Below are 13,084 nucleotides of genomic sequence, written 5' to 3'. Positions count from 1 at the left end.
GAATACTCGGGTTAAACTTGACGAGCCTAGCATATGCAGATATGGCCTCGGAACACTGAGACCAAAAGGTCGAACGTGAATCCTATAGTAGATATGATCAACATAGTGATGTTCGCCATTGGAAACTACTCCATCTCACGTGATGATTGAACATGGTTTAGTTGATATAGATCACGTGATCATTTAGATGACTAGAGGGATGTCTATCTAAGTGGGAGTTCTTAACTAATATTGAACTTTAATTTATCATGAACTTAGTCCTGATAGTTTTGCATATCTATGTTGTTGTAGATCAATGGCCCGTGCTACCGTTCCCTTGAATTTTAATGCATTCCTAGAGAAAGCTAAGTTGAAATATGATGGTAGCAACTACACGGACTGGGTCCGTAACTTGAGGATTATCCTCATTGCTGCACAGAAGAATTACGTCCTGGAAGCACCGCTAGGTGCAAGGCCCACTGCAGGAGCAAGTCCAGACGTTATGAACGTCTGGCAGACTAAAGCTGATGACTACTCGATAGTTTAGTGTGCCATGCTTTACGGCTTAGAATCGGGACTTCAAAGACGTTTTGAATGTCATGTAGCATATGAGATGTTCCAGGAGTTGAAGTTAATATTTCAAGCAAATGCCCAAGTTGAGAGATATGAAGTCTCCAACAAGTTCTATAGCTGCAAGATGGAGGAGAATAGTTCTGTTAGTGAACACATACTCAGAATGTCTGGGTACAATAACCACTAGACTCAGCTGGGAGTTAATCTTCTTGATGATAGTGTCATTGACAGAGTTCTTCAATCACTGCCACCAAGCTATAAAGGCTTTGTGATGAACTATAATATGCAAGCGATGGAAAAGACAATTCCCGAGCTCTTCGCGATGCTAAAGGCTGCGGGGGTAGAAATCAAGAAGGAACATCAAGTGTTGATGGTTAACAAGACCACTAGTTTCAAGAAAAAAGGCAAAGGGAAGAAGGGGAACTTCAAGAAGAATAGCAAGCAAGTTGCTGCTCCCGGGAAGAAGCCCAAGTCTGGACCTAAGCCTGAAACTGAGTGCTTCTACTGCAAAGGGACTGGTCACTGGAAGCGGAACTGCCCCAAGTATTTGGCGGATAAGAAGGATGGCAAAGTAAAAGGTATATTCGATATACATGTTATTGATGTGTACCTTACTAATGCTCGTAGTAGAGCATGGGTATTTGATACTGGTTCTGTTGCTCATATTTGCAACTCAAAATAGGGGCTACGGATTAGATGAAGATTGGCTAAGGATGAGGTGACGGTGCGGCTCGGAAATGGTTCCAAGTTCGATGTGATCGCCGTCGGCACGCTACCTCTACATCTACCTTCGGGATTAGTTTTAGACGTGAATAATTGTTATTTGGTGCCAGCATTGAGCATGAACATTATATCTGGATCTTGTTTGATGCGAGACGATTATTTATTTAAATTAGAGAATAATGGTTGTTCTATTTATACGAGTAATATCTTTTATGGTCACGCACCCTTGACGAGTGGTCTATTTTTGTTGAATCTCGATCTTAGTGATACACATATTCATAATATTGAAGCCAAAAGATGCAAAGTTAATAATGATAGCAACTTATTTGTGGCACTGCTGTTTAGGTCATATTGGTGTAAAGCGCATGAAGAAACTCCATGCTGATGGGCTTTTGGAATCACTTGATTATGAATCACTTGATGCTTGCGAACCATGCCTCATGGGCAAGATGACTAAGACTCCGTTCTCCGGAACAATGGAGCGAGCCACTGATTTATTGGAAATAATACATACTGATGTATGCGGTCCGATGAGTGTTGAGGCTCGTGGCGGGTATCGTTATTTTCTGACCTTCACAAATGATTTGAGCAGACATGGGTATATCTACTTAATGAAACATAAGTCTGAGACATTTGAAAAGTTCAACGAATTTCAGAGTGAAGTGGAAAATCATCGTAACAAGAAAATAAAGTTTCTACGATCTGATCGTGGAGGTGAATATTTGAGTTACGAGTTTGGTCTTCATTTGAAACAATGTGGAATAATTTCGCAACTCACGCCACCTGGAACACCACAGCGTAATGGTGTGTCCGAACGTCATAACCGTACTTTATTAGATATGGTGCGATATGATGTCTCTTACTGATTTACCACTATCGTTTTGGGGTTATGCTTTAGAGACGTCTGCATTCATGTTAAATAGGGCACCATCTAAATCCATTGAGACGACACCATATGAACTGTGGTTTGGCAAGAAACCTAAGCTGTCGTTTCTTAAAGTTTGGGGCTGCGATGCTTATGTGAAAAAGCTTCAACTTGATAAGCTCGAACCCAAATCGGAGAAATGTGTCTTCATAGGATACCCAAAAGAAACTATTGGGGTACACCTTCTATCACATATCGGAAGGCAAGATATTCGTTGCTAAGAATTGATCGTTTCTATAGAAGGAGTTTCTCTCAAAGAAGTGAGTGGGAGGAAAGTAGAACTTGATGAGGTAATTGTACCTTCTCCCGAATTGGAAAGTAGTTCATCACAGAGATCAGTTCCAGTGATTCCTACACCAATTAGTGAGGAAGTTAATGATGATGATCATGAAACTTCAGATCAAGTTACTACTGAACCTCGTAGGTCAACCAGAGTACGTTCCACACCAGAGTGGTACAGTAATCCTGTTCTAGAAGTCATGTTACTAGACCATGATGAACCTACGAACTATGAGGAAGCGATGATGAGCCCAGATTCCGCGAAATGGCTTGGGGTCATGAAATCTGAGATGGGATCCATGTATGAGAACAAAGTGTGGACTTTGGTTGATTGCCCGATGATCGGCAAGCCATAGAGAATAAATGGATCTTCAAGAAGAAGACTGACGCTGACGCTGATGGTAATGTAACTGTCCACAAAGCTCGACTTGTTGTGAAAGGTTTTTGACAAGTTTAAGGAGTTGACTACGATGAGACCTTCTCACCCGCCGCGATGCTTAAGTCAGTCTGAATCATGTTAGCAATTGCCGCATTTTATTATTATGAAATTTGACAAATGGATGTCAAAACTGCATTCCTTAATGGATTTCTGTAGCGACCAGACCTCAAATGGTCTGTGCTGCTGTGCACCAGTGTCATCCCTGGATCAGTAATGCTGACACACACAGTACAAATGGAGGATTTATAACAGAGTAGCAATCACACACTTATTACATCGAATATCTCCAAAGAGAATAAGTATGATAAATATGGCTTAAGGCCATCTAAAACGATAACAGTGGAAGACTTGGAAGATAAGTGAGTCCATCAACTCCAGCGGCATCACTGAGTATAAGACCACGACCTAAGGCACCTTACTCGTCGTCTGAAAAGTCTGCAACATGAAACGTTGCAGCCCGAAAACGGGTCAGCACATAGAATATGCTGGCAATGTAACACATAGAGAAATAATGAACAATAACAATGCTATACTACATGCATATATGGCCAGTGGAAAGCTCTATGGTTACAATTTTGCGAAAAGCCAATTTTATCCTACTTCAAAGGAATAAAATTTATTTAACTATCATGGTGGTTGTTAAACATTGAGATGGTTGGCAGCATCTCAATCCCAATTAAATGTCATCAATAACCCAACAAAATTAATTAGTAGTAACATAGTGATGAGATTCACATGATAATCCAAGTACTAGATACTCAAGTTGTCCATAACCGGGGACACGGCTAACCATGATTAGTTTGTACACTCTGCAGAGGTTTGTGCACTTTTCCCCACAAGACTCGATCGCCTCCGTTGGATTACTCGCACTACATGGTGTTTGAGTAACGGATGACCGAGACACAGTCTTTCAGAAGTGTTTGCACCTTACGTATGGGTAGACAGTTACACCTACTTTCCCCTACATCTGCTAGTCTACCACTGTAAGAGTTCACACAACTTAATCAACTATGCTAGAGCCCATAATAGCTTGCGGCTGCACACGGGAGTTTCTAGCATGAATAATCTTATGATCCCTTTGAACCTGGGTGGCGGTCCAAAAGAAAAACATGCAATCCTGGAATACCCAGGTACCTCAATCCACCCAGATGTGAGTTTAAGTTGCCACCTTAAGTAAACCATTATTAACAATCTCACATCTGTCATGAATTTCACTCAAACCCAATCCACGTCTACGAGCATAGCATGGCAATATAATAGCAACGTAGAAGTAACTCCCAAGGGTTTGATAATAAAACAGGTAATAGGTTCTACCTCAACTACTTCCCAATACCCACAATTTAATTAGATCCTAACCATGCAAGTGTTTGAGGAAAACAGATCTAATGCAATAAAAACTGGGTATGGAAGGTATGATCAAAGTGTTACTTGCCTTGCTGATGATCCGCAAAACCTAGCGATTCGAAGTAACAAGCGGCACACTCCGGGTACTCTATCGCAAACAAACAAGCATACAATCAGTACTCATCTAATGCTCAGGTAAAATTCGAATGAAAGATCCAACCAGAAAGTTCAACTTAAGAACTCCGGTTTGCAAAAAGAATCAACTCGAAAGAAACAACGAAAGTCAAACTGCGAAAGAAAGAAGCTTCGTTTGCTAATCTGGATCTAGGTCAAATTTTACTGTAGCAAAAACTTGTTTGAGTAGGTTAAACGGAAAGAGAATTTCGAGACGAAACTCTAGGCGCTTGAATCGCCTGATTCAGATAAACGAGCGAGAAGTTAAACAGAAACGAAGATTCGATCAGAAATTGAATCTGAGATAATCACAGAAAAATCCGATGAAAAGAAAAAACGGACGGATGGTTAAAGAACGGACGTTCGTTAATAGAGAAAAACCGACGAACGCGTTCGTTGAAACGAACGGTTCGGTGAACGCTCGTAAAATAACAAAACCGAAAAAAACCGATCTAGGTTTTTTTTTTAAAATGAAGGGTTTTTTTAACAAAAACGGGCAACGACGAACGGGGCAGCGAGGCAGTACCTCGTCGGGGCAGTGCTCCGGCGGGGCTCCGGGCGAGGGGCGGCGAGGTGCGGGCTCGGGGGGGGGGGGGGCGAGGGGCGGCGAGGGGGCGGCTCCGGCGACGAACGGCGGCGGCGGCTCGGGCTTCCGGCGGCGGCGGCGGCGAGCGAGATGAGAGGCGAGAGAGAGGGGGGTATATAAAGGGGGGGCGGAGGTGGCTTGGGGGAGGGGCAAGTGCGGCGGCGGGGCTTCCCGTGTCCATGGCGGACACGGCGCGGCGGCGGCCGTGCGGGGAGAGGAGAGGGGCGCGGGGTGGGCCGGCGGCCTGGCGGCTGGGCTTGGCCCGGCGGGCGCGCGCGTTTTTTTAAACGTTCCGCGGAAAATAATTCATAGAAAAATAAATAAAAGTCAAAAAAATATAAAATAAATTTTCCCCGTCTAGTTAGAAAATCTAGAATAGGGTGAACATTTTTTAACACAAAATAAATATTTTGAAAACATGCAATATTTTTAATGCAATAAAAATTGCAAATAAAATCCAAATAAAATCCAATAAATGATTTTAACATTTTTCCTCCAGTATTTCAATTGTTTTGGAGAAGTCATATTTTCTCCTCTCGTTTATTTTTAAATGAAATATTTTTCCGGAGAGAAAATAGTTAAAACCAAAATCCTCGTCTTATTATTTGATGAAAATCAAATATGAAAATTCGAGAAAATCCCCAACTCTCTCCGAGGGTCCTTGAGTTGTTTAGGATTTATCGAGGATTTGTCAAAATGCAATAAAACATGATATGCAATGATGATCTATGTATAACATACCAAATTGAAAATTTGGGATGTTACAAACCTACCCCCCTTAAGATGAATCTCGCCCTCGAGATTCGGGTTGGCTAGAAAACAGGTGGGAGTGGTCCTTCCGTAGATCTTCCTCTCGCTCCCAGGTGGCTTCATCTTCCGTGTGGTGACTCCACTGGACTTTGCAAAACTTGATAACCTTGCTGCGGGTAACTCTGCTGGCATACTCAAGAATCTTAACTGGCTTCTCCTCATAGGTCAAATCACTTTCCAGCTGAATCGCTTCCAGCGGTACAGTATCTCTCAGTGGTATCTCAGCCATCTCTGCGTGGCACTTCTTCAACTGGGATACGTGAAATACATCATGAACTCCAGACAATCCTTTGGGCAATTCCAGCTTGTAAGCAACCTCTCCCATACGTTCCACAACTCTGTATGGTCCGATAAAACGGGGCGCTAACTTTCCCTTAACTCCAAAGCGCTTCACTCCTCGAAGTGGTGATACTCGAAGATACACTCTGTCTCCGACTTCATGAACTGTATCCTTTCGTTTAGAATCAACATAACTCTTCTGCCTGGACTGGGCTACCTTGAGCCTGTCGCGAATCAACCTTACTTTCTGTTCAGACTCCTTAATCAAATCTGGTCCAAACAACTGACGGTCTCCAACTTCGTCCCATAACAACGGTGTTCTACACCTCCTTCCGTACAAGGCTTCGAAAGGGGCCATCTTCAAACTGGTTTGATAACTGTTGTTATAAGAAAACTCTGCATATGGCAAATTGTCGTCCCAACTAGATCCATAATCTAGTGCACAAGCTCTCAACATGTCCTCCAAAATCTGGTTGACTCTCTCGGTCTGTCCATCTGTCTGTGGGTGAAAAGCTGTACTGAATTCCAGCCTGGTTCCCAATGTTTCATGTAACTGTTTCCAAAACTTTGAGGTAAATTGGGTTCCTCTGTCTGATACAATGGTCCTCGGAACTCCATGCAAACATACGATCCTGGTCATGTATATCTTTGCCAACTTAGCACTGGTGTAAGTGGTCTTCACTGGAATGAAATGAGCCACTTTCGTCAAACGGTCGACTACAACCCATATTGAGTCATAGCCTGAACGAGTCCTGGGTAATCCTGTGATAAAATCCATGCCTATTTTATCCCACTTCCATTCGGGTATCGGCAATGGTTGTAGCAATCCTGCTGGCTTCTGATGCTCTGCCTTCACTCTCTGATACACATCACAAACTGCTACATATTCTGCAATATCCTTCATCATTCCGGTCCACCAGAAAGTATTCTTCGGATCCAAATACATCTTGGCATTCCCTGGGTGAATCGAGTACGGTGAATCATGGGCTTCTTGCAAAATCAACTTCCTGATCTCCGGATCATTTGGCACATATACGCGGTCCTCAAACCATAAGGTATCGTGCTCATCCTCACGAAATCCCTTGGCTTTTCCTTTGCTCATCTTCTCCTTTCTTCAATCTCCTTGTCTGTCTTCTGAGCTTCTCTGATCCTTTCCATCAAGGTAGACTGAATCTCCAATGTCGTTAAATAGCCTCTTGGGACTATCTCCAAACATAGCTCGTGAAGGTCCTCGGCTAACTCCTGAGGTAACTCTCCTGTCATGAGGGTGTTGACATGACTCTTGCGGCTCAACGCGTCTGCTACTACGTTAGCCTTTCCAGGGTGGTAATGCAATCTTATATCATAATCTTTAATGAGCTCCAACCATCTCCTCTGTCTGAGATTTAACTCCTTCTGCGTGAAGATATACTTCAAACTCTTGTGATCCGTGTACACCTCACAATGGTTTCCGATGAGAAAATGTCTCCATGTCTTCAATGCATGCACCACGGCTGCTAACTCCAAATCATGCGTAGCATAATTCTTCTCATGGGGTTTAAGTTGTCGTGAAGCATATGACACAACTCTTCCTTCCTGCATAAGCACTGCTCCAAGTCCTCGACGAGAAGCGTCGCAATAAACTTCATAATCCTTGCGTTGATCTGGCAGAATCAACACTGGTGATGTAACCAATCGTTCCTTCAACTCTTGGAAACTAGCTTCACATTCCTCAGTCCAATTGAATTTGGTGTCCTTCTTCAATAGCTCAGTCATGGGCTTAGCAATCTTCGAGAAATTCTCGATGAATCTCCGGTAGTATCCTGCAAGTCCAAGAAAACTCCTGATTTCACCAACTGTCTTGGGTGATTCCCAACTTGTCACCGTGTCAACCTTGGCAGGGTCTACTGCTATTCCTTCTCCAGAAATAACATGTCCAAGGAATCCAATTTCCTTCAGCCAAAACTCACACTTGCTGAACTTGGCATATAACTGATGTTCTCTGAGCTTCTCAAGTACCAATCGCAAATGCTCCTCATGCTCTTCCTCGTCCTTGGAAAAGATTAAAATATCATCAATGAACACCACAACGAACTTATCCAAAACTCCATAAACACTTTGTTCATCAGGTTCATGAAATAGGCAGGTGCGTTAGTCAGTCCAAATGACATAACGGTATACTCATACAATCCATATCTGGTGGTAAATGCCGTCTTGGGTATATCCTGCTCTCGAATCTTCAACTGATGGTATCCCGATCGTAGATCGATCTTGGAAAATACTTTAGCTCCTTGTAGGCGGTCAAACAAATCATTGATCATCGGCAGTGGGTACTTGTTTTTGATGGTTACTTCATTCAATCCACGGTAATCAACAACCATCCTCAGCGATCCATCTTTCTTCTCCACTAGAAGTACTGGTGATCCCCAAGGTGACGAACTTGGGCGAATATAGCCTTTATCCAGTAACTCCTTGATCTGCTTCTTAATTTCTTCCAAATCTTTTGCGGGCCTCCTGTACGGTCTCTTAGATATTGGCCCTGTGCCTGGCAAAAGTTCAATCAAGAACTCAATGTCTCTATCTGGTGGCATGCCTGGCAACTCTTCTGGAAATACATCCGGATAATCCTTCACCACTGGTACTTCCTCCTGTACAACTCCTGATAAGGAATTTACTTGAGTCCTCTTCGGCATATGCCGGGATACATACTTGATCCTTTTTCCTTCCGGGGTGGTAAGCAAAATCGTCTTGCTGGCACAATCGATGTTTCCTCCATACAACGATAGCCAATCCATTCCCAAAATCACATCCAAACCTTGCGATTCCAAAACAATGAGGTCTGAGGGGAAAACATGCCTACCAATGGCCAATGGTATCTGAAAACATCCTTGGCTTGCCATATACTCTGCTCCTGGCGAGGTTACTAACATAGGTGTTCTGAGAACTTTGGTGGACATCTTAAACTTATTCACAAATCCCCTTGATATGTATGAATGCGATGCACCAGTATCGAAAAGAACGGTTGCAGTAAATGACTTAACCAAAAACTTACCTATTACTGCATCAGGCTGAGCTTCAACCTCCTCCACGCTCACGTGGTTCACGTGTCCTTTGTTGAACGGGTTCGGCTTCTTCCCAGAGCTTCCATTGCCATTTCCATTTTGGGCTTCAGGACATTCATTGGCATAATGTCCATTCTTCTGGCACTTAAAACAAGTGACTTGGCTCAGGTCCCTCTTGGCTGGGGTAGATGGGTTGGTGCGGTTCTGTCCGTTGCTTCCTCCATTCCCATTACCATTCTTGGAGCCATTATGGTTGTGCGAACTACCTCCTCCATGGGTATGCTGAAACTGTCCTCCCGGCTTCGGGGTAAACCGTGGCTTCTGCTGAGCTCCGGAATTATACTTCCCTTGTCCATACTTCCTCTTACGGTTTTCAATCTGCTGTTGCTTCCCTTCAATCATGAGAGCTCTATCTACCAGCTCCTGGTAGTTGTTGAAGGTTGCTACCATCAACTGCATACTCAGTTCATCATTCAGCCCTTCCAAAAATTTCTCCTGCTTGGCAGCATCTGTAGCAACGTCATCTGGTGCATAACGGGCTAATTTACTGAAATCCTCCACATACTGGCCTACGGTGCGTCCTCCTTGGCGTAGGTTACGAAACTCACGCTTCTTCATAGCCATAGCTCCTGCTGAAACATGAGCTGTATGGAAAGCTTGCTGAAACTGGTCCCATGTGACAGTGTCAATAGGGTGCGTGGCTGTATAATTCTCCCACCATGATGCTGCGGGTCCATCAAGCTGATGTGCGGCAAAACGCACTCTTTCCCCATCTGTGCATCCTGCAGTGGTCAACTCCCTTCCAACTTTGCGGAGCCAATCATCTGCTACAATCGGCTCGGTGCTACTGGAAAACACCGGCGGGTTTAGCCTTAAGAAATGGGCTAAGTGATCAACAGGTGGTGGTGGCGGTGGGTTGTTGTTGTTGTTGTTGTTGTTGTTGTTGTTGTTGTTGTTGTTGTTGTTGTTGCCTTGGTTCTGCACTAACACTTGCATCAGGGCATTCTGTTGCTGAATCAACTGGGTGATCTCTGGTGGGAAAACAAATCCGGTGTCGCGTCTCGGAGGCATCTGATAGGTTTAGAAAAGATGAGAGTTAAGAATAGAATGAGGTCTAGAGAGAAACACTACCCATATGCTCATGAGACAAATACAATCAATATCACTCAATCAATTCAAACAAGGCAAAACAATCGATCTAACTAGCGTTACAATGTGCTTGAACTATACTATTAAATGGGGGAAAACTACTACTGATATGGTGGTCTACTAGAAATTCTGATCCGTTGAAGACTCCATGATGTTTGCTCCAGCTTCGTCAACCCAGTCATCTTCACTTGGTTCCGAGTCGGTGTCGTCGATGATGATGTAGTTATCCGAACAAGTGCATTCGTCGACTTCTGCTTTTGGCACTGGATTTCCCATGAATACTCCAATCTTCTTCTCCAGGTCGTCATTCTTCCCTACTAGTGCGTTGATTTCCTCCAAATAATCCTCGCGTGTAGCCTTGAGTTCTTCTTGGAGCTCCTTGATCTTCGTTAATGCCTTCTTCAGTTCTTCCTTGCCCGTGCACATCTGGTTCTCCTGGCGACGAATATGTTGGTTCTGCTCCTGGATGAAAGCTGCAATTGATCCATCCTTCTTGGTTCTGATCATCTCCCATTGCGCGTCTCGGCGTCCACAAATTTGGTAAATAGTATCCTTAAGCTCCTGGTGGTAGACTTCTCCAATGCGTCCCATGGCGATGTGTGCGGCCATGCTCTTCCCTAAACTCCAAGTTGGTGCTTCGAAAACCAATCTTATGGGTTCAGTAACTGGCACAAACGTCCTTCCTGGAATGTGAACTTGAATCTTCCAGCTCTCCTCTTCGGGTAATGTGGCATTGTAGGTTCCGGTGATGCTTGGTATTCCTATGTTCAAGTACTTGGTGACTTCCTTCAAGTGTCGTCCAAACGGCGTGTCTTCATCTGGTTGCATGAACTTGCTCCTTGCATCCGCCATTCCTAAAAGAGTAGAAAAAGGAGAGGGGTCAGAAATGAGAAGAGAGAAGCTTTCTAGGGCTTAAGCTTAGTGGTCGTGTCCTACAGTCAGCGTGTGCTCTGATACCAACTTTGTAGCGACCAGACCTCAAATGGTCTGTGCTGCTGTGCACCAGTGTCATCCCTGGATCAGTAATGCTGACACACACAGTACAAATGGAGGATTTATAACAGAGTAGCAATCACACACTTATTACATCGAATATCTCCAAAGAGAATAAGTATGATAAATATGGCTTAAGGCCATCTAAAACGATAACAGCGGAAGACTTGGAAGATAAGTGAGTCCATCAACTCCAGCGGCATCACTGAGTATAAGACCACGACCTAAGGCACCTTACTCGTCGTCTGAAAAGTCTGCAACATGAAACGTTGCAGCCCGAAAACGGGTCAGCACATAGAATATGCTGGCAATGTAACACATAGAGAAATAATGAACAATAACAATGCTATACTACATGCATATATGGCCAGTGGAAAGCTCTATGGTTACAATTTTGCGAAAAGCCAATTTTATCCTACTTCAAAGGAATAAATTTTATTTAACTATCATGGTGGTTGTTAAACATTGAGATGGTTGGCAGCATCTCAATCCCAATTAAATGTCATCAATAACCCAACAAAATTAATTAGTAGTAACATAGTGATGAGATTCACATGATAATCCAAGTACTAGATACTCAAGTTGTCCATAACCGGGGACACGGCTAACCATGATTAGTTTGTACACTCTGTAGAGGTTTGTGCACTTTTCCCCACAAGACTCGATCGCCTCCGTTGGATTACTCGCACTACATGGTGTTTGAGTAACGGATGACCGAGACACAGTCTTTCAGAAGTGTTTGCACCTTACGTATGGGTAGACAGTTACACCTACTTTCCCCTACATCTGCTAGTCTACCACTGTAAGAGTTCACACAACTTAATCAACTATGCTAGAGCCCATAATAGCTTGCGGCTGCACACGGGAGTTTCTAGCATGAATAATCTTATGATCCCTTTGAACCCGGGTGGCGGTCCAAAAGAAAAACAGGCAATCCTGGAATACCCAGGTACCTCAATCCACCCAGATGTGAGTTTAAGTTGCCACCTTAAGTAAACCATTATTAACAATCTCACATCTGTCATGAATTTCACTCAAACCCAATCCACGTCTACGAGCATAGCATGGCAATATAATAGCAACGTAGAAGTAACTCCCAAGGGTTTGATAATAAAACAGGTAATAGGTTCTACCTCAACTACTTCCCAATACCCACAATTTAATTAGATCCTAACCATGCAAGTGTTTGAGGAAAATAGATCTAATGCAATAAAAACTGGGTATGGAAGGTATGATCAAAGTGTTACTTGCCTTGCTGATGATCCGCAAAACCTAGCGATTCGAAGTAACAAGCGGCACACTCCGGGTACTCTATCGCAAACAAACAAGCATACAATCAGTACTCATCTAATGCTCAGGTAAAATTCGAATGAAAGATCCAACCAGAAAGTTCAACTTAAGAACTCCGGTTTGCAAAAAGAATCAACTCGAAAGAAACAACGAAAGTCAAACTGCGAAAGAAAGAAGCTTCGTTTGCTAATCTGGATCTAGGTCAAATTTTACTGTAGCAAAAACTTGTTTGAGTAGGTTAAACGGAAAGAGAATTTCGAGACGAAACTCTAGGCGCTTGAATCGCCTGATTCAGATAAACGAGCGAGAAGTTAAACAGAAACGAAGATTCGATCAGAAATTGAATCTGAGATAATCACAGAAAAATCCGATGAAAAGAAAAAACGGACGGATGGTTAAAGAACGGACGTTCGCTAATAGAGAAAAACCGACGAACGCGTTCGTTGAAACGAACGGTTCGGTGAACGCTCGTAAAATAACAAAACCGAAAAAAACCGATC

Source organism: Aegilops tauschii, chromosome 3, assembly GCF_002575655.3.
Source record: "Aegilops tauschii subsp. strangulata cultivar AL8/78 chromosome 3, Aet v6.0, whole genome shotgun sequence".
In the NCBI taxonomy this organism is placed as follows: domain Eukaryota; kingdom Viridiplantae; phylum Streptophyta; class Magnoliopsida; order Poales; family Poaceae; genus Aegilops; species Aegilops tauschii.
The sequence above is the reverse complement of the archived record's forward strand: the minus strand, read 5'-3'. Positions refer to the sequence as shown.